The 27,899-nt window shown below is 41.5% G+C and overlaps 1 protein-coding gene and 4 non-coding genes across 11 annotated transcripts in view; 4 read left to right on the top strand and 1 right to left on the bottom strand.

The window, feature by feature from the left end:
- Window positions 1-21,470, bottom strand: part of wnt5b (wingless-type MMTV integration site family, member 5b) — an 86,439-nt gene extending 64,969 nt beyond the window's left edge. For 4 of the 7 annotated variants that reach the window (XM_085252720.1, XM_085252722.1, XM_085252721.1 and 1 more), the window contains exon 1: window positions 21,005-21,469. The gene's annotated coding sequence lies outside the window, so the exon portion shown is untranslated. Of the gene's footprint in view, window positions 1-21,004 lie in introns of all 7 variants that reach the window. The other 3 variants (XM_085252724.1, XM_085252723.1, XM_085252727.1) reach the window with 1 other exon arrangement.
- On the top strand, window positions 8,174-8,246 carry trnak-cuu (transfer RNA lysine (anticodon CUU)). Its single transcript has one exon. It is a non-coding gene; the product is annotated as a tRNA-Lys (tRNA).
- Window positions 10,124-10,196, top strand: trnak-cuu (transfer RNA lysine (anticodon CUU)). The gene has a single exon. It is a non-coding gene; the product is annotated as a tRNA-Lys (tRNA).
- trnak-cuu (transfer RNA lysine (anticodon CUU)) lies at window positions 14,854-14,926 on the top strand. The gene has a single exon. It is a non-coding gene; the product is annotated as a tRNA-Lys (tRNA).
- trnak-cuu (transfer RNA lysine (anticodon CUU)) lies at window positions 17,867-17,939 on the top strand. Its single transcript has one exon. It is a non-coding gene; the product is annotated as a tRNA-Lys (tRNA).
- Window positions 21,471-27,899: the final 6,429 nt, after the last annotated feature.

The raw sequence follows: 27,899 nt of genomic DNA, 5'->3' as shown, positions 1-27,899 counted from the left end.
ATACACTCTGCTTTGCAATCAATCTGTGTTCGTGGCTAGCTGTTAGCATCTGTTTGTGCAGATGTTGTTTTTTTGTGCAATAAAAAAAAATGTCTACATCTCCACTCCTCAAAAGTTTGAGACTGCTCCACCATTTACCTCCTCCCTGCACACAAACCAAAATCGACGATTATAGCAACTTCTCTGTATGTATTATTGTAGTGTCTACCTTAAAGCGCCTTGAGGTGAGTGTTGTTGAGATTTAGTGCTGTATAAATAAAACTGAATAAAACTGAACAGAATTTAATTGGATTAAAATTACTGTGATTTCATATGAATTTGTCATGAATACTGAGTATCGCAAAGATGTTCCCTATAAAACCTTAAAAAATGTAGCACTGCTGGAAAATCAAATAGATAAAGATTTTTTAAAAATCCAAGTATCGGCTCTGCTTATCACTTAGGCTTTCTTACCTTTAAAGTTCACAAGAATAAATAAGCTTTACATGTCATCAACTGAATACAAAGCAACAGAGTGGCAGACTTGTTGGATGAGTTTTTTTTTTTCCAATAAACAACATGTGTTAAAAAACTTCAGTGCCAAAAATACTGTCAGGAGCAGGATTTGAACCCACGCCTCCATTTGGAGACCAAAAATCTCATGAGTGAGGAAGGACTGTATCCTTGCATCTGGCGCCTTAGACCACTCGGCCATCCTGACGCCCACACTGCTGACGGCTCAGCAAAGTCACTGATGATTTAAAGCTCAGAGACCCTTAATATGTTTCGCAGTCTGTTATAATTAGTCACTGTAAGGAAAGTGACGTGTTTTAGCTTTTTTAGATCAGATCTTTCCATCTGATAGAAGAATGGATGGGGTGCCTGATGAATGCCTGGACAGATGGTCTCGTAAAAAGACAGATAGGTGAAGGATGGATGGATAGATGGATGGAGGATGGAGAAGGGAGGGTGGTTAGGGGAGGGGGGGGGGCAGGCGTGTTTGATCCTCCCAGTAGAAATAATCAGCAAAGCCCTGGAGCCCTAAATGTGTGTGCATATATGTGTGTGTGTGTCTGTATATGTGCGCTGTGGGGTTTTCTGGCTGCATGCCAAGACCAGCTCCTACCAAGAGATAGATCAAAGACTGCGCTCTCTCTTTCTTTCTGTCTCTATCTGTCTCTCCTGCTCATATTTCTCACAGTCGTTTCTTCCCCGTCCCTGCTCTGTGCCCTGAAAACACTCCTCTATTTTATACCAGAGGGTAGAAAATTACAACTTTTCCTCTGGAAAAAGAGAAAAAGAAAGTACAGCAATGAAAAGACCAAAGCAATAAAGTGCAATGTGAAGACAAAGAAAGAAAAGGGAAATCGCACAAAAATCCTCACTTTTTTCACCTGGTTTTGGAGTTGAGGTTATCAAAGGGTTAAAAGTTTGAACACATTAACACTGACTTTTTTGTTTTTGTTTTAAGGTCTTAATTTCTGCTCTTCTAATTTCTTCTGTTCACACCTAACATCTGCACTACTCCAGAAATCTTTTGGAGACATAAGACAGAAACTTCCAGAAATGCTGCTGACCCAGTTTTGGTTTGAAAAAACTCACAGATTGGGTTTTAGCCTTTGGGCACAAGCTGAGGCTGTTAGAAAGAAATTACGGGGACACCCTTGTAAACTCCCTGATTCGATCTTGGCAGCCACAAAAATTAAGGCAAGGCTCACACAGTGATGTCCTCCTATTTGTGTATGTACTCCTTTCCGATTCCCATGGCTTCTTCTGTTGAGGTTAAATCTAGCACACGATTGCTTTGGAAAACGTTACACCCAACACTGTCCATTTTTCAGTAGTGTAGTAATACAGTGCATTGCTGTACTAAATTCAGTAATTACCTTACAGTTACAATTATGGCCTTACTTGAATTCGGTTTGTGTGCAGGGAGGAGGTAAATGGTGGAGCAGTCTGAAACTTTTGAGGAGTGGAGGTGTAGACATTATTTTTTTATTGCACAAAAAACAACATCTGCACAAACAGATGCTAACAGCTAGCCACGAACACAGATTGATTGCAAAGCTGAGTGTATGCTGACCCCAGCCCAGAGGCCAGATACTGATTTTAAAGTAGCAACAAAGGCAGTGATGAGCAGTCAGGCTTTTAGCATTGTAGCCTGTAATGGACCTGAACATGTTTCTGCAGTAGACACATAGTGGGGATTGCTTTATTTTCACACTAACCGAACGTGTGTCATCATTAGAGTAGGGATTTGTGTCAGCTTGTGGGACGGTAACCTAAGGTTTTCTAACTAGTAATCATGGCGCAGTTCCAGCCCTTGATATGGCGCCAGGGGAAAGCAATGTAACAAATAGTGTAACAAATGACTTTCTTCAGAAAGTAACATAATCCATTACATAATAAAATGTTACAAGTACTTTTTTTGAATGACAACCCATAAAGAGATTTTTGTCAGTGACCCCAATCCTCCTCTGTAGCAGTGTCATCAAAGTTTGATCAAAAGAGTGTTGGGACACGTACACGTGTTTTCGTTTTTTGTAAAAGTCCAACTTCATCTTCTGCCTAAGCATAGCGCCAAATCAAAACAAAAGATAAAGACCCTATGATAATACAGAGAAAACCCCCAGAATCGAATCAACCCTCAATGAGCGAGAACTTGGCAACAGTGGAAAGGAAAAACTCCCTTTTAACAGGAAGAATCCTCTAGAAGAACCATGCTCAGGGAGGGGCGGCCAGCTGCCATGACCGGTTGGTCATGTAATAACTAATGATTTAATGAAATTACATTTAAAGACATGTCTGGTGTTACCTTTTCCTTACTCACAGTACTTGATGTTCGTCTTCTCAAGCATTTTCTATGTGCAACTAATGCTGTGCTATCTTGTTTACATCAACCATGAATATTTTTGCAGCTGTGCCGAATACTTGTCTGGGTGGAGAGTGCCAAAGTTTTTAAATAAAAACATCTTAGTTTGTAGGGATTATGGCTAGGACAGGGGTCTTCAAACCTTTTCTGGCATGCCCCACTTTATATTTTCCCACAATTTTATCAAGCGTTAACAATAAATCAGGATGCAGATAATCTTACTGACGACCCATCTAATTTTAGGGTTTTGTTTTAGTCATGTGTAAAATTGGCTAATCTTCAGACACCAGAAGATGTTTAATTTCAAAAGAAGTTCCATCCTTCCTTTTTCTTGTTAAAAACCTTTACATTTAGGAGTTCTAAATAGGTGACATTTTTATAAAAAGATCTTGACATGAACCACACTCAAACCTTAACCCAACTCTAGATGCGTCACCAGACACCTGGTTGTTGCTAAGAGGTTAATTATGAGTGATACAAATATCAGGGCACCGGCATTCATGCAACTCAGTTTCATGCCACATTTTTCCCCCTTATCCAACCTGCGGTGGCTTAATGAACACATTTTATAGGTTAAATTGTATGAGATCCGTTCAAAGCCCTTGCAGAAACGACTCCCATGCTATTAGAAAACGTGGTTTTTAAAATCATCAGCCAAGCAGAGGATCTTCAAAACTAATAATGAAGCATTAAAGCTCTAAAATGTAACATAATAACATCTTTTATTTCACAGCTTGCAATGACATTCACAGTAATCATCGGCGCGCTTGAATATTCTCCTGGATATTGTTCGCTTTGCAGTGTTATTGATCAGGGAACTGAGGCTCATTTGCACTCTGCATATGCCGTTCTGCATAACAAAATCCCCTAAACGTCTAAAGATGTAAATGTAATTGTGAAGATAATGTATTTTTGCTATCGAGCATGCTGCACTGCGTGAACTGCACTGTGTCATTAAACCAACACGTACTAACCCTTCGCAAACAAGAGCTAAACTTTCCCTCCTCCTGTTTCTCCTTCTCTTCTACGTGTCTTTTCATGCAGCTTGCAGATTGGGTCATGTTTTTTCAGTTTTTTTTCTGCCATACTTAAGCAATATGCAAATAGAAACTCAGAGCCTCTCACAAAATCCCAATCAGTCCCTTTCTGACCCTTTTCCGTTTTTCCCTTCTTTTTTTTTTTTTTAAAGGCAACCTGCCATCACTCATCTTCTCTCTCGTCCAATGCCTTTTTAGCTTTGTCGCTCAGACCATCTCTCTTTCTCTCGCTCCCTGTCCCTGCATCCCTTTGCCTCCTGTCACCCCCCCATCTCCCCTTCTTTCCATCCACAATCTATCCTTTCCAATCTTCCCTTTTCCCCCTCTCTCTATCATGTTTCCCCCCCTCACACACTCACACTCTCTTCCTCTACCAGTAGTCATTCTACTTATAGCCTCGCCATAAATCAAGCTGTCATTCTCCGTCATGCTTGCTGCATCTCACTGGGGCTCATGGCACATGCACACACACATGCACGCACGAACACACACACATAAAAGGGATAGCAGCCCACACATACACAAGCTCAAATGCAAGAATATACATATAGACCAGTATTATGCAGATAACACACATGCGCTGCAAGTGTATAGGCTATACTGATTACAATAAAAAATACACACACACAAACACTTCCTTTTTTAATGTGACACAAACATACAGTTTTTGCACAAACTCCAGTGTCCAAAAAACAAGCTGATATGCAGGATATCACACAAACACACACACACATACACACACACGGAGCAGTTGAAACTGAGATCTCAGGGCCCAACCACCACCTAAATTCTTCCCTCCTCTTTACCGGTTCACATCTCTGTACTGCTCACCCGTCTCTTAGGCTGATCTTCTAAAAATACATATACAAATTTTTACAAAAACTTCATGATTTTCATATATTAAGTAGTCGTAATCGTAAGCTAATTTCACACACACACGCGCGCACTGCAGGCCTAAACTTTCCAGGACTTTCCCGACAGAGGTGCAGGTGCAAATGCAAATGTCTGACGCAGCCACACTGGACATTGCTGTAATTAGGAAAGCTCATCTAGACTGACATAAAGTAACATGAAAACACAGGTGTTGCCAATGACATTAATGAAGGTTCTGTTCGTTAGGTGCAGAGCCTCAGTTAGCATCATTAGTATCACCTGTGTTTACATGTCAAAATGACTGCTAGGAAAAAAGGTCTATTAGCATGGTGGGTGGCAGGAGCCAGTGTTTACCCCATTTCCCCTGAAAGTTACAGAAACTAAAGGAAGCAAAGGGAAGCTCGCTCTAAGGCCGAATCTCGCTTTGAAAATTGCTGGGGGGAAAAGCACGATAATGTAAATACGCGAGTCTACAAAACACATGTCCAGGCTTTTTCAGACTCATTAATACCTTTCTTCTATTATTCCTTTTCATGTACGCAGACTTTCTCTCGATACGTGTCCGGAAACACACTTTTAATAATCACACTTCCCCTTTGGCTGTTATTCAGACAGAAATTTGGATATTATTTGAAACAAGCAATAATAGCAGCATGTAAATGTATTGTGCTGAAGATATATTTGCTCTTTTTAAAACCACAGACCATCAGCCTATTTCCTCCTGTCCTTCCGTGACCAAAGCAAGAGCCTCATAAAGACCCCTAGGAGTTTGAGGATTTCATGGGGCTTTGTGTTTGACACTGTGTGTGTGTGTGTGTGTGTGTGTGTGTGTGTGTGTGTGTGTGTGTGTGTGTGTGTGTGTAAGACATGTGGAATTCAAGGTCATGTAATCCCACGGCCTTCACTGTTATTGACACATACAGCACATTCTATGACCTGGACTGGCCTTGCATGCATACACAATCTTTAGACATTAAAAACATTCATACTGATACTTTGTGCGTAGTTGACAACTTATACATACACAATAATTCTTTATCTGGTGATATTGGATATTCTGCTTATTGGTAGTTAAAACATTTAAAAACCTGCCTGTGTAATTAATAAGCTAAAGCCACTGGCATACCAGACACACAGAAGGGGTCCTTTTGCATCTGTATCTGTACCTGGGTGCAACGTTAGCAACTCAGCACATCAGGTGGGATGCCTCCTTTCTTTTTTTTCTTTTTTTTTTGAGTAACCTATTATCTTATTAATAAATCCTACTACTAAGAGAACTACTGACCAATCACATTTGAGCAGGCTGCTTGCAGCAAACACATTTGCCAAAATTCAGTTTGAATCCCTTTGGCTGTGGTCACTGATTTATTATTTTTCCATTAGATTTGAGTTGTCCAGGGTTGCTGTGGGCGCTCCCATGATGCACTGAGCCTCTCTCCTCTGTTCCCTTTTTCTACAGTTTCATATAACTATTGCCTTTTCCCCCCAAACTGGTCGAGAAAGATGAGCTTGAGCATCCCTAACCGTCTCTCTGTGTCACACACATGAATTAAAATTTTGAAGCTTCTCTCATATTGCAACTCAAATATTGTGCTTCGACCCAGACGTGGATCAGGGTGCTTTATTTTCTCGTTCACAGGCAAACTACAGGGTGGTACAGCCCAGCGTCTAGCATCAGACTCAAATGCACTGTGATATGCAAACGACAGGTCAATCAATCAATAAACACATGTGTTAAAATGTACTAATGTATGCAAAATCTGTGCTTCAGATAGCTTCCTTTGTCTAATAATACCCAGCAGTAACTAGAGATCTAGTGCCAGCAACGAGTTGTAACTCACAGACACAAATGCAAAGATATAGATTTCCAAGGTCGCATTTCAGACATTCACGACAGTATCTTATACAAGTCCCCCACTCTTTCTCTATGCGCTCCGCTGCTCTCCTCTTCCTCCTCTTCTGCATTCTTCTCTCCTCCTCCCTCCATCTCTTGCCACTGTCTTTCACACAAACACACACATAGTCTCTGGAGACATGTCCGTTGCTCTGACCTATCTCTCCTGGGAGTGCTGGCTGTCTGCCCGGCTCTCTTTTTTCTCTCTTGCTTCACACATTCTCCCTCCCTGCATCTTTCCTCCTCCTCTCTCTGTGTCTCTCTGTCTATTGATCTATCTGTTTTTCTAATCTCCTTTTGTCTTCCCCATCTCTAATCCTCTCCTCTGTTGCATGTCTCCCCTGATATTGCATCCTCTTATCTCTTTATCCTTTCTCAGCCCGATTCTGCACTTCTACTTTTCTACCCCTTTTTCACCCTCTCCTCCTTTAAAATCCGCTCCTTGCGTCTCTTTTCTCGCAATGCTTCTGCTTTACACATTCTCTGCTCCTATTGCTTTCTAGGCTTACAGGGTGCCAGTGTGGCTGCGGGGCTCAGCCCGGAGCTCTCTGCCCTGCTCGTGCTGCTTCCTGGGCACCGTGCCCACAGAATAGTTAGGCAGGACTGAAGAAGAGCTGGAGGGGTGCGCATGTGTGCGTTTGTATGTATCGAATGATGTGGATAGGGGGAGGGGTGGGACAGAGAAAGTGGATAGGGAAGAAAGATTGAAAAGAAAGGAGGAGGGGAGTTGTTGACAGGCAGAGAAAAAAGAGGCAACGACAGAGAAAGAAGAAATGATTTTTGATGAGTCACACTTTGCTAGCTGGAGTTTACTGTGCAGCACTCGGCGTGTGTTCAACAGAAAAATGTGAGTGTGTGTGTGTGTGTGTGTTTTTCAAACGACAGTAAAAGTTTTAACTATATTTCAAAAGAATCACTCTGCATTTATTACAACACATCTCAAATTTGTATCTACAGTCTTTTTTTGTTAATTGGTTAATTTAGTCAGAAATACTTTGATTTCTGCAGCAAATTCAGCAAACACCAAGAAAATCTAGTGATGTAAGCGAGGCGATTCCATTAACTGTCTCAGAACTGCTGCAATTACAGTTTGTGGGTATTGTCAAATTTTTTGGAGTGACTATTACTTGAAAAAAACTCATAAATGAGCAAAATATTCCAATCCCAAGGAGTCACATGCTGCTGTTCTGTCAGATGCGGCCATGATTCACTTGCTACTGCAATATTGCACACCTAGAAAGGACGGTCCACTTTTAAAGAGATATGAAGTCCATACTGGGAGGCTAGCAGCCTAAGCAGAGAAGCCCAGACCTCCCTCTCCCCAGCCACCTCCTCCAGCTTGTCCAGGGAAACACCAAGGGGTTCCCAAAGTAGCTTAGAGATATAATCTCACCATCGTGTCCTGGGTCTGCCCCAAGACCTGCTCCCCAGAAGGGCATGCCAGGAACACCTTACCCTAGAAGCCCACGGAGACATCCCGGTCTGAGGCCTGAACTACCTAGAGTTGCACCTTGTACAGCCCGGCTAGCTCAGTCGGTAGAGCATGAGACTCTTAATCTCAGGGTCGTGGGTTCGAGCCCCACGTTGGGCGCATCTGTTTTAGAACAAAATTAATTTGAGTTGGACCATATCACCACTATCACCCCCCATCCCTTGTATCCTCACAACAACCCCCTGTCATTGGCATTAATGCCCTTTGCTAATATATCACTAGCCAATCATGTCCAAGCTATCTCAGCTTTGCCTCTTCTCATTTTGATGCTGTGGGGGCGGCACTACCGCTTTCATCAGTTGGTTCCTATCGATGTGGCGATATAGAGGCCGATTAGTCCTCACCCTGTCTCTAAGGGAGAGGGCAGCCACCCTTTGGGGAAAGCTCATTTCTGCCACTTGCATCTGAGATTTTGTTCTGTCTCTCACTCCCGACCGTGTAACCATAGGTGTGGGTTTGTGATGAAGCCAACAGAACCACATCATCTGCAAAGAGCAGAGATAAAATCCTGAGGTTTCTGCCACCTTTGGCTTTGCCTAGAAATGTAAAGATTATGAACAGAATTGGTGACAAAGGGTAGCCCTGGAACCCTCCAACAGCCAGGCAACGATTGTACAGATACCAAAAACAATTACTGCTCAATTTAATATTGTTTACAAAAGGAAAAGTCAGGAGATTTTACACACGTATCAGGAAAATATACAGAAAATGTACAGGTTTTATGGATTTCATACATGGGGGGGAGCAAAATGGGCAAATTGCTATGGAGGAAACCAACTGCTGTGTTTGATGCCGATATATGACATTTGGTACACACATGTAACATCCTGAGATATACAAAAAAAAAAATCCTCTTGAGGCCATGCCCTAAACCCATCAGACTGTCAATTTCAATCCAGCATTTACCATTTCTGGGTTTTCTACTTTAACAAACTCCTGCTAGACATGAAGTTTGACTTTTTTACTTACCTTCTACTTCTGCTTTTACTTGCTTGTTAAGTTTGGATCCCAACACCTTTTAGGTATTTGTGAGACTCCAGCAACTCTGACAACACTGCAGTATTTCATGCTCTGGCAATGAGAGTGGGCTGAAATAACTGCTACCAAATTAAAGTGGGGGAAACATGCAGTGCTGTTAATTTAACTTCTATTGCACACATTTGGAATGTTATCAGCGTGCTGAATAACCAGTTGCTATCAGCTGCTATCAGTCCCATTCATATAGTCTGTAGATGGCTCCTCCACTTGCAAATAAGTAGTTATCACCTCACTCAGCGGTGGTTGTTCTGTGGATAAAATAGGTACTTCCAGGTTAAAATAGCAACACAATTCTAATTTTTGGATGCTGGACAATCACACATTGGTTCAAGATCCATTTTATTCACATTATATTTTATCACATTAAGTTGTTTACTTTTGTTTTCAGATGCTATTAAGATGAAGAAATAGCGGCTTTTAGTGTTAAAATAAATGCCTTTACCACGTGAAGCATGCAAGCAGGCTTACAACATTTACCATCTCCTACATAAGCACTGCTGTTCCAACTGAGCTGGCAATGTGTATGGGACTGATAACAACTGATAATGGGCATTCTGTCAGGATGTGCTGCGGAGGACCCAAATGGAGGACAAGGGGAGACTGAATACTGAACAAAAGCAAACCTTTATTGTGGCTGAAGAAATTTCCCAAAACACATAAAGGAAGAAAGAGGGAAAAACAAAGAATCCACACTGGAAAAACACAGAAACTCACAGAGTGGACAGCACAGCAGGGGATCTCTCTGATTAGGGATGAGCTATGAGTAGGTGGGGAAAACAATGCAAAGGTGGAAACTGTGAAGAAAACAGGAGGGAAGACAAGGAGCAAAAAACTGCAATGATAGAGACAGAGAAACACTGGGGATAAAAGGCGATTGAATTTGTAACTGCTCCAGTTTAGTTGTCTATGTTCATGTTCAGACACAGATCAAGCACACAGCCCGGCTAGCTCAGTCGGTAGAGCATGAGACTCTTAATCTCAGGGTCGTGGGTTCGAGCCCCACGTTGGGCGGAGCTATTTTAAGCCCAAAAAAGTTAGAGCTCACTGTCATCGCTCTTTATCCCTCTTTCCCTTACATTCTCATAAAAGCCCTTTGTCATCCAAGATGGCCAATCTACCTGCAGAGAAAGGTGTGGCACCACCAGTCTGTGAGCCCTTTCTGTCAGAGAAGAGTTAAGTAGAGCTGAAGTGAAATTCAGTGTTAAAAACAATAGAAAGGGTTCACTGCAGCCAGTCTTCGCTTTTCGTACTGAATATGTGGTTTGTTTGTTTTTTCCAATGTTTGTAGTTCAATAGAACAACAACAAAATCAAAACAAGCCATAACTCATGAGATTTAAAAAAAACAGGACCATGAAAATTTGAAGACAATTCAGAGGAACTGGCAGGCAGACCGCAGGTGGATGAAGTAAAAAAGAAATCATATGAGAGAAGGAAATTTTTTGTTTCATCCAAGGGCTCTGGACCTCTGTGTTTAACCTCCCTTCTACAGATATAACCAATAATTTAATTGTTTTGATGTTTGATTGTAAATGTAGCGCTCCTGATGACTACACTACATCAGATTTAAATGTCCATAGTGACATTACATAATAAGGAAAGGCTTTGATAAACAGTAACCAAACTTACAGGCTGAACATCGGCCAGAAACACCTTCTACCTTTGTTTTGGGCTCCTTAAACTTGACTGATCTTATTTCCTGTTTGATGTGCATTCTGTACGGGCGACTGCACTTAAATTGATGCTAATGGAGAGAGACTGAATGACAGAGAGAGCATCACCACACCTGTAACCAGGTGCATGCAGAGAAATGCAATTCCCCTGCTGGTCACTAATGGTACGGCCCTGCTGGAGTGGAAGCAAATGGCCTGGACCCAACCACGCATGATGGGAATGAAGAAGGGGAGGAGGATACTGGTCAGGCAGTGGTAGAGTGAAAGAGAGGAAGATGTAGTAAAGAAAGGTTGTATGAAGAATAGCTGCGATTTGCGATTTTTATTTGATCAAAGTGACCAGGACAAAAAGGAAATCCACAGAGGACGATGGGCAAGCGAGTGGGGGAGGATTCACACCAGCGCTTAAATGCCGCCTTCAACTGCCATCTCTTCGTAGCACTGATTATCTCCTCCATCTCCTGTCCTCGCATTCCTATCTCCCTCAGTTTCCCTCCTGCTGTATCCTTTCATCTCCCCCTTTAACCTCTCACCCCTGCCCGAGCCTCCCTCTCTTCTGCTCTGTTAGGTGTCCAGTATATCACAGAGGAGCCCCAGTGATGCAGTGCCCTCTGTCTGCGTTCACCGTTACTGCAGCAGCAGCTCGTTTGAAAACTTCAGCCTCTGTAAACCAGCAGAAAGTCCTCTGACGGTGAACATTTGAGTGCTGTAGCTTTAGAGCGTTGTGATTTATGGCAGCTGTGGCTCGTAAAGCCACATAAAAAACAATTATAAAGCGAAACAGCGCCATAAAATTGTGATAAACTTCAGATGTTACAGACAAGAAAGCAACTTGTGACAGTGTAAAACGTGATGAATGACCGTTTAGCAAGAGGCTGCTTCATATAAAGGCATTTTTTAAGCCGAGGTCCTGCTGTCACTGCACCACGACACGACAGACCCCTGAACATTAACTGAAGGTGATGACAAACACAATTCTGATCTCGATTCAGGCAGCATGTGCGCCTGACAGACAATGCGGCAGCTCAGCAGTGGCAGACGCTGATGTGAAATATATGCTGCCGGATGTGTTAAAATATGCAGGATAAAAAAATTCAGGGGCTAAGTGTTTTAACCCTTTATGCCCGAAGATTAGCAGGGTTTAAAAGGTTTGTGAGCTGCTGCCCAAAACAGCCACTGCCAACAGCTTTATGAAGCAGTGCTAGGATATCGTTACTGTTTCACTGCAGTTTGTTAATGCACTCCAAAGTACAGTCACTAAATTGTCTTTTTTAACAAAGCGTTTGCAGAGATTGCTTTGTCTTGATTTTCGTTTAAAGGATAATTCAAACTCTTTTTTTTTTCCTCTTTTCATTAACAATCTCATTAAAGAAATGGATTAAACAGTGACAGTGTTTTAATTTTAGCATTGTGAAATGATGTTGGTGAACAATTTACTCAATTAACTGCAGGCCCTGGCCTCTGTTGATGTTCAGTGCGGGGTATAAAGCAGCCCGGAGTCATAAAACCTCAAAGAAAGTGGACAAACATAGGTGAAACAGTCTCCTCGTTATCCAGAAAGCTCATTTGGCAAAGAGTCAGTGTCCTCTTTCTTTTTTCTTTTTTTTTTTTTTATAACGCAATGCAGTGCTCTGCTCCTGTCTGTCCAGTCTACAAAACCTCAGCAACAATCACTTCCTAATAAATCACTTCAGCCAATCAGTGATGGATGTGTTTTTGAAAAACAAAAATTGCGCACGTATTTGTGTGTAAATCAATGTCGTGTGCTCGCTCTGTGATTTTCCCCCCTCCCACCAGACAATGCACTAATGTTTTGTTGATCCTTCTGCACACACACACACACACACACACTGCAGGCAAGAGTGTACGATAAACACAAGGAGGATGCTCAGAGGAGAGAGACTGGGAAAAAAGAAAATAAAGGAATTCTTGAAGAAAAAGGTAGAAAGAGGGAACAAAACAAAGATTCACGACTAAAATGACATTTCTTTCTTTTTTCTTTTTTTCTTTTTTGTTTTGCCATCAGAAACAAGATAGTGGGAATAAATTTCTGATTTAATCCCCCGCCCCTCGCCCTCGTCCCATGAGTGTGTGTGGGTGTGTTGACAGATTTGGTATTGCCTCAGTTCAGAGATTGGCTACAGAAAAACACACTCAGTAATTATCTAGAAAGAACACCTGGGCACTGGGAATCTCATTATATTGTAACCACTCCTCCAACACACACACACGGAAGAAAATACACAACAGAGTAAAAAGAGACCAGAAAATAAAGGATGATTTTTTGCATAAAACAGAAAATCAAAAGACAAGATGAAAAATAGCAAGAATTCAAAAAACACCTACATACACGGAGAGTGAGGAGCCTTTCTAGTTGTAAGAGCTTGAAACTCACTGTTGTGAGACTTTGTGGATCATACGCCGGCGTTTTATTATGCGGTAAGACTCACAAACAAGCGAAACCCGACGATGGTGAAGGGATCATTTGAATTCATCTGTTGCCATTTCTCTAGCTGACTTTCTTTATTCCACGCGGTTTATATATTTTTTACAATTCTGCAAAGCACAAAGAAAACCGCAGTGACTGCAAAATGATCCAAATCCGTGATGCATAAAACACAGCGCTGCAATTATTAAGTCATACAACACTCTTGTGTTCTCGTTTTTATTCCCTTCATGTTTCCTTTGATGTGCTGCAGTAGCAGATCTTCACCAGTAAGAGGCAGAGTTTCCTCTCATCTGACTGACTAAACCTCACTCATTACCATCACTCTTTCTTTCTCTTCATCTGGACTTGTGCTTTCCTCTGCCCTTTCTTTCATCCATCTCCCTTTACATCCATCAGAAACAGTGCTCATTATCAATTTTATGAAAATGTTCTGCATTTGCTGTAAACCAGCTCGCATCCTCCAAATGGGAGTCAAGTTGGGGGGTGTGCGTGTTTGTGTGTGTGCAAAGGAAAACCCTGCTGATGTGAACAGATGCATTCATTGCTGTGTTTTGACAGGCTGACAGCAGCCAGAGTGAGATGACCAAAAAGGGTCAACAAACAAGCGACCCACCAGACACACACACACACACACACACACACGAACTGTGTCTGGTCATCTAAGGTAACATGGCCAAAAAAATAGATCAGTGTGAAAAACTTGATTTTTTTAAACATCTTAATGACACAACAAGGGGCATATCAAACCTCTAAGCAAGTTTCTTCTAAGAGAGTTTATTAAACACTTCCATCAGAATAAAAAGTTCCAAGCCGATTAAGGACAGGGCGATTTATACCTTTTCAGAAACTGGTCAAACAAAACTTATCATTAAACAACAACAACAAGGGTCGTGGGTTCGAGCCCCAAGTTGGGCGCAAGATTTTAGAACACAACACCCCCTGCACATGTCCACGCCATCTAACCCTCTAACTAATAGGCCTTTTCCACTTGTGCTTTCACTCAGTTTCAAACGTTTTCCATTCAATTGGGTACCACCTGATGTGCATGGTTATAGCGCCGTGGCCAAAAGTGATGTCATATGTATGCCACAGACACACAACAATGGAAGACGTCGCAACGATGGTATTCCTGCGGCTTTTTGTCAGACTTAGGGACCATGGTGCTTGTTTTTATGTGGCCATTTTGCCATTGCTGTGCTTCAAAAATGGTGGTTTTGACTTTTGTGAAGGAGCATCTCTTATGACTCATCGAGTGACGCCACTGACTAACCAATCGGTGGCATGCAGTCTCTTGACAAAGCATTTTCTTCACTATCACTCTTGCTGCTATCCTTCTATTCAATTCAGTTTTAATGATCTAGCACCAAATCACAAAAACAACACACCCCGGGGGCTTTATATTGTAATGTAAGGTCATTTTATGTAAGGTAAAGACCCTACAATAATACAGAGAAAATGACAACAATCAGATGACTCCCTAAGAGCAAGCACTTTGGTGACAGCGGCAAGGAAAAACTCCCTACTCCCTACTATTAGCTGGTGCTACAGCCCGGCTAGCTCAGTCGGTAGAGCATGAGACTCTTAATCTCAGGGTCGTGGGTTCGAGCCCCATGTTGGGCGAGAATCTTTTTAGAGTAGACTTCAAATAATTGAAAAACAGTATTAAGTGAGAATGATGGGCCGTCCGCACAACAGACATTTGGTTCTAAGAATGCAGAGCACCTCTCCGTACACCGAGTCCAGCAGTAATGATGTATTACAGTAGAAGACTGCCATAATAATAAAGAGCAGAACTAACTGCAATGCCCTTTTATAAACAAAAGTTAATATAAATCAATTAAGAGGTGAAAGAGTTCAAACAACTATTACTATGTCAAACTGGTCTTGGATAGAGTCCTATGGTTAATGCTCAGTCCTATCACTATCCACACATGCTGACGGACATTTTTTTTTTAACAGTACATTGACATATTTTTTAATTAAAAATGGGAATAGGGAAACTGCTCTGCCTCATGAGTGTGACAGTCTTAATCTTCGTTGTACATTTTTTGACAAAAATAGAAAACGCCTTCATTAGGGTTTCAGCCAAAATAGTACTGAATCACTATTCAGTCAAAGAAGTACCGAGGCACACGGAGACGAAGAGAACAAACAAAGAGGAAACTAGGAAAGCGGGACAGAGTTAAAACGAAATGAGAACAGACCTACTGTAGTGAGCATGTGCTAAATAAAATGCTTGTTTGAGTTTTTGTTTGTGTATTGTCTATATCCTGCGCATATGTGTGTGACTGGCTTTCAGCCTCAGTGCAGGTGTGTTGCTGATAGTTTTATCAGTGCTGGATCAGGGCAACTGAGGAGAAGGGAAAATGAAAAATGTGTTGTTTAGATTTACTGTATGTGCGGTAACACAGTTTTATTTCAAGAAACTTTCTCAGGTGTGCAGACTGCAGGTCCAAACTGAGGGCAGGGTAATGTTTCCAACACTGATGTCTTGATGTATTTTCAAGTAAACTAACACTGATAATTCTCAGTTACACAGAACTATAAAATACACAGTTTCACAGTCAGTTTAAACTTTTTTGCATTTAATTTGCATATGAAAAAACTACAAATATATGAAGGTGAAATTGGTCAATTTAAAGTGAAGATAAAGGAGACAACTTCTGGTTTCCTGTTTCCAGTACAGCAACCAGTCACGACAACCATACACAGGCATTAAACATCATCAACCGGACTTAGACATTTGAGTGTCCCAAAGAACAATATTACAATATGAACACCTACCAGATAATTACATAAAACATTGTCGATATGATGAAATGCCGTACAGAAAGAAGTGCTCGTGTACATTACACTTGCAGGAGGTGTTCAGCCACAGAAACCCACATCATGAAGTTACGAGCGCACTGTTTTGCGCTGATGTTAATGCCAGAGGAGGTTTGGAGCTCTGCAGTTATTGAGTCAGCACAGTGTTGGCAACTTTTACACACTATGCACCACAACACTGACAAATGATACTTTTGATGATAGAGGATTTTAATGAAAGGCTTCTAAATGAGATGAGGCTCCATGGTTTCTACATTTTGAAGGTTTCATGTTAACATTTTGGCCTTGTTGGTTTTGTAAATACTAGTTTCACCAACCGAAACTGAAGCAAACATTTACACACAACCCAGCAAAAGGTGACAGTTAGCAGACAGCCGTCCGCTACAGCTGCTTGTAACAGTACATCAATCGATCAAAGCACCCACGCCCTGATTTTAAGCTGCATCATCAAAATAGGTGAATTTTAAACAAATCACACGGTTATTATGAAGGGGGGAATTAGCTAATTCTTTGTACTAGGCTGTAAACATGCTATTTTCACAAGGTGTTCATGTTAACTGTTGAGTTTATGGGCATTGGTTCACTTTTGGAGCCTGCCTCAAGTGGCTATAAGAGGAACTGCAGTTTGTGCCACATCTGAGTTGCTTTCATTTTTCGACCGCAAGTTGAAGTCTCTTCAAAAGTGAAATAAACTGATAATTAATACTAAGAGTTATAGTCTATACTCATAGTTGGCTCATCATAAATTCTATTGTCATGGGTTGAAAGCATGTGAATCTATGGTGAGGAGAGACATTTTCTCCTTTTCCTAGTTAGTTAAGACACAACAGTGCTCAGTAGCTGCAGCTCCTCTGGTGTTGTGTGTCTTGTGGCGGCATGGTGTGCGTCTCTCTCCGTTGTACCAGCCGCCGGATTTATAAAATGGTTTCAGGCCCTGTCAAGTGCCCAATAAACCACTTTTACTATTAGTGTAGGACACAGCTAGCATACAGCTGCTGACCACTGACCATACACATCCGCATACGCTGACACACTGAGGCTGACATGCTCACACACGTACGAGCGCACAGACAAGCGGGGCCAGTCACATACTTGCTGGTCAGACACATTTTTAGGGCTGCTGGAGTCGGGATCTGAGCCAAGCTCTAACCCCATCTCACTCCACCCTGTTGCCCCGAATGACATCATGTCATATCCTGAACCGTCGACTCAGAAGGGCCAAACACACACACACACACACACACACGCACTGCCTTCACCTTGTAGTACAGAACTTTTTGGAGCATCAGCCTTATTAAAAACTACAGCATTAATAAGTAATTTTTAAAACACTGTACCGCAGTGCAAACGATGCATGTAGCCACGGTAAGGTCCTCCTGTCCTGTTTTTAAAGTTTTCTCACCGTCACCATTTGAATTTTCTGCACGATATGACCTGAAACTAGTGCCTGGGGGCGCAAATACATCAGGAAATTACTCACTGAGGTCACAGATAAATGGCTGTTTTTCAATGGTCTTTTTGCAAGCACAAGAGTCGCCCCCTGGTGTCCAATAAACAGAATGTAGGCTTCACTAAACAGACCTAGAAGTTGCGCGTCTTTTATGCTTATTGATTTTTTTTTTTAACCATACCTGAGCACATCGCATGACCGATATCATGCGATGTGCTCGTGAATAATAGCACTGTAATGTCATATTACAATCAGTCACAGCATGTCTGTGCATCATCCATGCGGCCCGGCTAGCTCAGTCGGTAGAGCATGAGACTCTTAATCTCAGGGTCGTGGGTTCGAGCCCCACGTTGGGCGTAAGATTTTTCTCAAGTCAATTGAAAAACATGTACTTCCGTGAGATCATGTGCACACAGCTAATGTGGCAAATCATGCTAATCTGCATTTCACACCTCTCATAAATGAGGAATTTTGGAATGACAAAATAGTTTTTGCTAATATTTTATAGGGCATTTATTTTACAAAACAAAGCAACTTTGTTAAAAAAAAAATGTGTCGCTCGGTTCGCGACACAATTCGTTTTTAAATTTTAAAAGAGTAAGTTGCAAACCTCTTCACTGAAATCAAAAATACATCAGGGGAGGACTGGAGGGTTACACACTGAGAAGAATTCCAAAGATTCAATACAGCCAATCAGAAATAAGAGTTTAAAACAGCAGCTCTTCAGCTAGAGAGCCGAAGAGGCCATCCTCTTCAAACTGACCACCATCTGTGTGTGAGAGAGAGTCCAACTTAGTCATTATGGCTCCTGGAAGGCTGAAATACACACACGTGTGTCACATAACACACTGAGTGCAGACAATCCATTCAAAAACTTAAATTTGATTATTTTCACTTTACATGAATCACATGTTTGAACAGCCACTTTAATGAAATATTCCCAATTCCTATTACTCATTCCCAAATCTACTGCTTCTGAGCACGTGGGACACACACAAACACACACAGACCTTCTTGAATGACCTTGAGGACCCATTTGTGCTTGCAGACAAGCCATCTTCTCAAATGTCTAGTGCGGAGACAAATACACATACTCACTTACTCCCCTTCCCTAATTACCGAGTCCCAGGGGATGAGACACTCAAGAGGCGCTTCAGTTAAAAAAAAGGTCTTTCTCACCAGTTAGAGGGCAGACAGGCGGAGAGAGGTAAATGAATGAGAAGATGTTCAGAATACAGATTTGCTGGCACCCAAGTATATTTTAACTGCTCCACAGTTTCCACATGTTACTGTTGCATAAAATCGGGTGAGTCTAAAAGTCTGGTTCACTGCTCACCAAACCCAAACCAAACCCAAGTGGAGAACATGAAGAAAAGTAAGAATAGATGAGGCACGTGAAAAATGAAGGTCCTGAGTGAAACAGTGAGGGGGATGGAAGAGAAAGAACAGAAGTTGACTGAGACGGGAGGGCGGAGGAAGAGAGATTATCTCTCTCTAATGGCTAACTTGTTGACAGCAACACTTTTCAGCACCCCTATCTACACATCTAATGTTACTATCTATCCTGAAAAACACACACACACACACACACACACACACACACACACACACACACACCCTCTCCTCTTGCAAGGTTTATCAGCCCGGCTGTCGGCTCGGGCCACATTTCATGTGGGTTTCGGATTTTAAAACCATGAGAAACACAAAGTGAGCCGGAGACGTCACTGCCAGAGACGACCTCGACATTCTCTCAGCTCGTCTGCAGCCATAACATCGTCGAACATGAATCTGATCTGATCCCGCTTTCAGATCCCAGGCAGACGGTTAAAAAAAACCTCATCATCCTCTGCTAGGTCACCTTCTTGCAAACATGTCTCGGTTACAACACCAAGCTGCATTTGTCACCAGTTAATCTAACTTGTCTTTATAAATGATAATAAACTGCTTTTGGCTGCTCCATTATTCACAAGGGGTCGCCACAGCGGATGGATGTGTCTGATTTGGCAGATTTTTTTAGGCTGGATGTCCTTCGTGACACAACCCCAAAGGTGGACATGTGAGAGTTTGAGGATTTATCCTCTCTCTTTTTCCTTTAAACAGAAATGTGCCACAATTGATTCTGCTGAAATATGAGTATGAATTTATTTCTGTTTTGTAAGGAATGAAAAAGACACATCAGCCTCAATAACACTGCTAGACTATACAGCTAAAGTTTAAGGAGTTTATTATGAGAGAACACTTAATGGATATTAAAGTTATCCATGAATTTGGGATGAAAGTGTATGTGAAGAACTAGACAATAAGGTTAACCCAGATGCTATTCTTTATGTTAAATGGTTTACTTTTCCCACTGTTAGTGGTCAACAGTCACCATAAAAACTTGAAAGTGCATAGGTCAGTGAGTGTCTCATTAACATGAACACACACAGAAACTTCTACATAAGGACACAATAATCTATATTATCAAGACATTTAAATACACTTTCATAGTGCTACGGAACATTTAGATCTCACTAATGAACAATCCACCCTTTATAGACACAAAAAAGATAATTTTTTATTCAAAACTTGGATAGTCTGCTATGGTTTCCCATTTCCATGCATTTTTACCTGCTGATTGCACAGCTGGTCTCGAAAATACAGCTGTGACACTAAATTCAGAGGCCACAAACTGTATCATAAGGTAGATATTCAGTCAAAAAAGAAAAAGAAAAAAAATAACATTCCAGCTGCTACATCCAAGACTTTCGCGCAAAATAGGGTTCAATGAGTTTTACGCTGGGCAGCAAAATTAAATGGTGAACCAACATTCCCTCACAGTTACAGTCGGACTTAGATGCCATCCAGTCCTCTGGTCCAGATGAAGGCAGAGCAATTTCTCTAAACTGAGAGAAACATTTGTGCAACATTTCGACCAAAATAGTTCTGGTCTGCACCGCAAAGCGAGAGGGCTGCCTTCATTTGGGCCGATGGGGTTGGCACACGCACAAACGCAGAAACAGACACACTCTGCATTTCACCACTGTCATGTGCAAGCCAAATTCAATGAAATAAGCCCATTCTGCAAGTAGACTGTGACAACGGAAACATCGAGGGGACAAAAAGTTCAAATGGAACAAAGTCCCAAATGTTTTCACACTGACTTCAGATGTCCTGTTCAGAGAGCGCAGGAACGGCGAAATTTCAAGTTCAGATCTATGATTTGAAAACCACATCCACTCTTGCAAAGTTTGAGTTTTAAAGTTTCCTCATCTTGTGGGACAAAGATCAAAGTCAGAAAAGAAACATGACACTGTAAAACTATCAGAAGTCATGGCACAATCACTGAAAAGTTAAATCACACACCTGAAATCCACCGCTAACATTCCCATTGTGTACTTTGTGTTATCACCTCGTAAAGTATTTAAAACGAATGCTCTTACCTGGTGTGTTGTGCTGGATTAACGTCGTTGATCGGTTGTCCAAGAAAACTTTCTCCACCCACCATCAGAAGCGCTAACGACCGAAAATTGTTACTCTCTGTCCGGTTGGGAAAGTGCAGACAGATCGCTGTTTTCAATGGAAGGAGATATCCCGTTCGGGAAGATCCCACAGCAGCACGCTTCACAGTCTGACTTTCACTCCTCGATGTCACACGAAAGTCGTTGTTTGAGTAAAGAAAGAGCAAAAGAACAAAGGAAAAAAGTTGATTTGTGGGAATGTACAGAGGTTTGCGACTGACAGTATCCAGAAGTCCCGACAGAAAAGAGTGGCACTCGCTGCGCTGTGAGCTGTGCTCTCAGCAACAGGTGTCAGAAATAAAGTGAGATTTTTTTCACGGCCATCACAAGTTTCCAAACACTCTCCAACTAATTACGCACGCAGGGAAAGGGGGAGGAGGAGGAGGAGGAGGAGAAGGTGGTGGTGGGGAGGAGGGAAGCAGAGGGGAGGGTGCTCCGCAAAGTTTTTACGCGTCGAGAAACAGAAGGAGAAGTGGAATGAAACAATAGAGCCCAGAGAGCGCGCTCTCTCTCCCTCCTCAACAACTGCGCTTATGTGAAAACTGCCCGCCTGGCCACCGGAGGAGAAAAGGAGACAGAGGCGTAAAAGAGGGAAAGGAGGTCGTTTTACACAGAATGAGAAGGAAAGATTCGCCTCTTTGAGAGTGTTTTTAACCAATGGGTCTCCATTTGGAGTCCATTAAACTCATAGCCTTTAAAACAGGGCTTTTACCCCTGAGTCTGGCCCCTCTCGCTATATTCTTACAAATAAACTTCACTGCAGTGAGTTTATAGGGCGAAAACTGTTGTTGGGTCAGCTATCTGATTGCGTTTCAATTTTAAAGGACTGTGTTTTATCAGACTGTGTGCACAACATTAACGTCACTTCAAATAAAAAATGATTGATCAATCAATGTAAAACACCCGGCTTTTCAAACTCCCGACAGAGTTGAGTGAAAATCAGCTCCCGATCTGTGCAGCGGACTCAAGAGTTTTTGCAGTACCGCAGGTTGTTAATGAAGTCATTTTTTGATGGCACAGGACTCTGGTAATTTTCGATCTTAAATAATTTTTATTTACTAAGAGGCAGGAATAAAGAAAGCACTTCTACAAGTAGAAAACATAGCAGCACGCCAAATCCAGCTTTATCTTACGGGAAAATACATTTAATAGCATAAAAGGTGTTGTGCCGATGTTTATCTGTGTGTTCTTTGTGTAATGTCTCTGCTTATAACGGTAAATAGATTATTATCAACAAACAGCTATATATAAAAGTTATTATACCTGCTTTATAATACAATTAAAAAGTCAATTTTTGGCTACTTGAAATATTTTTCTAGAACTGTTATGTTTGTACAGTTTCTGCTGCCCTCTTGGTCAGATCTTTCTTTAAAAATTTGATATTTTTAACCTTTCAATTACACTCTTTACCTGGGTAAATAAATCCATCCATCCATTTTCTTCCGCTTATCCGGGGCTGGGTTGCGGGGGGCAGCAGCCCAAGCAGAGAAGCCCAGACCTCCTTCTCCCCAGCCACCTCCTCCAGCTTGTCCAGGAGAACACCAAGGCGTTCCCAGGCCAGCCGAGAGATATAATCTCTCCAGCATGTCCTGGGTCTGCCCCGGGGCCTCCTCCCAGTGGGACATGCTCGGAAAACCTCACCCATGAGGTGCCCAAGAGGCACTGTGGAGGAGCAGCGGCTCTACTCCGAGCCCCTCCTGAATGCCCGAACTTCTCACCCATCTCTAATTGGGTGAGAAGAAGGGAGAGGCCAGCCACCCTTCGGAGGAAGCCCAAGAAGAAGATAAATAAAGGTTATACAAAAGTCGCTTTTAGCAAACTGATGGCAGCTCCTACAGGAATGTTATTTGTGGCTCAAAATGACCCGATATCAATCATGAAAGATATGTTTGACACATGCTTCACAGATTATAGGCCAACAAGTCATTTACAACAGTTTAAATACAGGCAAACACTTTTTGGCACGGCACTCTGGATACATTGTCATGATTATCCCATTTATACTGCAGACCTAATCTGCTCTGGAGAAGGTTAAGTCTGGAGATGACCAATCAGTTCTCTGGAAAATTGCATCGTAATTACTGGAAGATTAGTCAGACATCTAGTAAGAGGGTAAGTAGGGGTAAGGGTAAATTCTTAGACTATCAGCTTTATTTCTTGATTTTTCCTCCTGGTACCTGCAAACAATTTTACAACTCTCTATTATTCTATATGCCTCAATATATAATCCTAAAACGTGGCTTATGCCGGTGGACCTTCTATCAAATTTTTCAAGCGCATAATTCCATGTTTTAATTTTGTTCTACTTATTCTTTACTTGCTCTCAGACCATTAAACACCACTGGGGTTGCAGATGAAAGAATAAGAATGCAAACTTTATCATGCACATCCAGATATAACCTTAACTCACACGGTCAGCATTTCATGCGGCCTTGTCTCCCTGCTTCAAACAGTATAAACTTCAGTCTTTTTTTGTAAAATCAGCCGCTCTGCTGCCAGTCGACTTATCCATGTCTGTGACTAGTCAGCCGCTGCAACACTGCCCTATTCGTCTGAATGGACTTGCAACTAAACTGATAAACCCTGGGTTAACTTATTCAGGTAATAACCACGTTCATGTGACCAGTCGGCCTGACTGCCAGCATTAGGGTAAGTAAAACGAGTTAACAGAAGAACTTGCTACCCAGTACAGAGCCCAGGACGTCCAAGGTCAAATGTACCAGAGACAAAACAGGTCTTTTATTTTAGCAGATAACAGAATGTCACAGAGCAAAAGCTAGGATAGCCCCTCGACAGGTCAACAGTCCATTATATAGCTGTGCATTAACATACGCCACCTAAAAAGCATGCTACAAGAAGATGTGTGTGTGTCCCTCTAACTCATGGTTCTAATCAACATTCGAAACAGATTCATAGCCCAAAGCAACGTGTGAAACCAGAGGGGTTAGTGAGCAATCTTTAACTTAAAGTCAGAGTTGTCTGTGTCAGGAAAGTGGTTCTCTTATTACCGAGGTAAATCACCATGGTTACTCATACTCAACCTGCTCGGGAGCAGGTTATGTTTCAGTTTAGAGCGCCACATTTTCACTGATTCTTTTATTTACAGCCTGTTTTAAGTGTGCATTGTCGACTGGGGGAAGGTTTATTAATGTTTATTAACAAAATGTTAATTTTATACAAATATATAAAAAAAATATATAAATATATAAATGTTGGATCTAATCTGCTGCTAAGGGTCTCTTATACTGCTGGAATAGTAGAGCACAGATTAGAAACTGGATCAGGATGTATATCACATATATAACTATTCAGTCAATCAAATTAATTTCACTTTGAAGGCAGGAAGGAAAAACTCCCTTTTAACAGGAAGAAACTTTCAGCAGTGTCGGGCTCAGGGAGGGCCGGCCATCTGCTGTGACTTTCTCTGAAGAAAAGCAAAAGGAGAGTTAATTATATCGTTTATCAAAGAGGAAACAGTCTAATCTTTAAAGTAGAGAGGGTGTCTGTGTAACAAATCCAAACTGGAAGCTGGTTCCACAGCAGAGGGGCCTGATATCTGAAGGCTCCGCATCCCATTCTGCTTTTAGAAACTCTAGGAATCGCAAGAAAGTGAGAGTGAAGTGCTCTATTAGGGTAATATAGTACTATGGGGTCTTTAAGATATGATGGGACTGATTATTTAGGACCTTGTATGTCAGGAGAAAGATTTTAAATTGAATTACAGATTTAGCAGGGGTCCAATAAAGAGAGGTCAGTATAAGAGAAATATGAGCTATTTCTTGTCCCTGTTAGTATGCCCACTGCAGCATTTTGGATTAACTGAAGACTTTTCAGGGAATTTTAAAACAACCTGACAATAATGAATTATAATAATGCAGCTTAGTGGTAATGAATGCATCAACTATTTTTTTTTAGCATGGATTACTGACCTATACTAGGCTATGAGACAGTAAGTAAGTAGGTTTAATGATTCAGAGCAGCAGTTATGTTAGAATAAAAGAGCAACATTACAATGTATTAACTCGAACCTGGTTCTGCTGTGTAAGGACCTGCCTTACTGTAGTTGTTTTTCTGACTGCTTCGGTTGTAGGTATACAAGTGAAAAGTGAGGCAACATCAAAGGACACTATGGCTTTGTATGGAGTCAGCATAAGTTTGTGGACTTTGTTGGTGAAGTCAGCAGATGATGTGTCTTCGGAAGTCCATATATACAGGGTGTGGTATTGCCAGGGTAAGAGCCGTACTAAGGTTGTTCCCTTTTAAGTTGTAGCTGTAGTTGTAGTTACTTGTGGGGTCTTCCCATATGAAGACCCCACAAGTAACTATGGTGCACCTCCCCACTGACTGGTAGTCTGGTGATGCTCTGGTCTTTATTTGGGGATGTAATAGGCTCCTTTTCTTGAATGGTGAGGTTGGACTTTTGCACTTTTATTGGACTTTCATTCTGATTTGCTCTGCTTCCGTTTGTGTTAGCTTATTATTTCTTATCACTGTGATGAGATCCATTATGGGCAGCTGTTGTGGAGATATTAGCTCTTTGGCGAGCACGTCCTTTCCACGTTTAGTGAAGTCCGTTCGATCCTGTCTGTCTTTAGTTTTTATTTGCAGTGTTTGTAATTTCCAAAGTTGTCTTTCTTTGCCTTTCATGTACTGTGCCAACTGTGCTTTGTAAAGTATGAGTGTTATGAAACATCTTGAAAGACTTAAAGAAGTCAAGTCGCCTATTTTCATCAAGCTTACGAGTACCTTGACCTGGATGACTAAAAACATAGAAAGACAAGAAAATGCTTAGACATTTTCCATATCACCAGCTGAAGAAACACAAATTTAGTGACAATTTGAGCAGAGTTTGCTGTAACTTTATAGCTGGACATCATTCAAAACATTTTCACGAAACAGAAATATCTGACTTTAAGCTTATGATTGCTCCCTAACCCGTTAAATATTGCTTTGTAGTAAAGACCTAAGAGGAGGTCACCAGCTCCAGCTTTTAGATCAAGGAGAGCACAAATTATTTTATTTAACCGACAACCCCGGTAGACCAATAAAACACTAAAATTAAACTCAAAATTCTGAAAACAAGACGTCAGAGTATATTTTAAGAACCTTTACTATTACATATTTTTTTAAAAAAAACCCACACATCATAGGTAATACAAGAATTTATACCACTGATTCAAACTCTTCCATCATTATCCAGGTATTTGTTGAAATATATATATATATATTTTAATAATCTAATCATAATTTATTTGTGATTAAGAAAATGACACTGCCCAACAGCATGCTGAACAATGGTGGCTTGGAAGCGATGAGGAAACTTGCCTGATAGACAGAGGGAGTTGGGTCTTGATTATGCTCCCTTGGTGACACAGACATGGATGGCTGGAGACCCGACAGCCAAGTAGTCACTCCTCTTATACGTCTTTGAAGTCCATCGCCTAAGGCACCTGCACAGCTAGTGCATTGTAATGTAAATTCTCCAGGGACAAGTTTCCATGTTCACAAAAAAGGTGCACAGGCAGACACTTGAACAGACCCTCATGGTCGCCATCTAATAATAAAATTGACATAATGTGGCGAGACATTATAAGAGTCGCCGACAGAGTGTGTGACTGTTGCTTACCTAAAGGGCTGTAGGTAAAAGTTGCTGTCAGGAGAAGGCTTTGGACTAATACCTCACACCTAGTCACTGGGATTTGTGCAGCACATCTTAATCTACTCACCCATCCTGCAAACATGCAAGCAAAATTCTTCCAAATTCAACCTGGCAGGTAAAGCTATGTCAGGCCGTGCAATGCATTTGAAGTCAAACGTCGGTAAACAAATTCATTTTTATGCCTTTTTACTTTTTCTGAAGTTTTCTTTAAAGGCATTACACATGTTGCAAATCACCATCAAAACACTGGATTCACCTTTGGTTCCAATCTTCACAATAGAAACAATCTTTATAGTATCCAGACATGCACTGCATTTAACTGAGTAAATCCATTCTTAATAATAATAATAATAATACATTTTATTTAAAAATAGCGCCTTTCAAAGCACCCAAGGACACTGTACAACAGATAAAAACACAAAAACTGGAAATATACACAATAAAAGAATAAAGAATAAATCCATTCTTGGGCATGAAACCTTTGGTTAGGCAAATTACACATACCTACAAGCAACCTTTATCTAGCGTATGGTTTTATTTGATTCTATGCAGATGACAGTGATTGCTTTGTGTCATTTCATGAGGACACGGTCTACATCAGGGCTGCCCAATCCCGGTCCTCGAGAGCTACTATCCTGCAGCTTTTAGATGCATCCCTACTCCAACACAGCTGAATCAAATGGTTTGATTACCTCTTCAGCATGCCATCGTGTTTGGCAAAGGCCTGATAACAAGCCATTCATTTGATTCGGGTGTGTGGGAACAAGGATGCATCTAAAAGCTGCAGGACGGTAGCTCTCGAGGACCGGGATTGGGCACCCCTGGTCTACATGAAGCATTCACACAACTAAACCCCTTCTTACAAGACTTGTGTAGAGATTTGCGTATGACTTAACTCATTCACTGCCAGCCATTGGCAGTGAATGAGTTAAACCCATTGACTCATTCACTGCAATTGACGGCTATAGACGTCAATGGCAGTGAATGAGTTAACCTCAGATTAACTTTCACGTGACCTTGCGTTTGCAATTAACAATAAGAATGAGCTTAATTCCACTGGCCGTCGCGGCGCGGTAACCACTACACTAAAGAAACACACATGCTATTCTCACTCACGGTTCAAATCAAAAGTCTAGTCACCGTCAAGACAATAATCAA

This window comes from Mchenga conophoros, linkage group LG17 (assembly GCF_057382185.1).
Source record: "Mchenga conophoros isolate Kocher_MC1m ecotype Shallow Benthic linkage group LG17, M_conophoros_male_GT1.1, whole genome shotgun sequence".
In the NCBI taxonomy this organism is placed as follows: domain Eukaryota; kingdom Metazoa; phylum Chordata; class Actinopteri; order Cichliformes; family Cichlidae; genus Mchenga; species Mchenga conophoros.
This window is presented reverse-complemented; position numbering and strand designations above follow the sequence as displayed.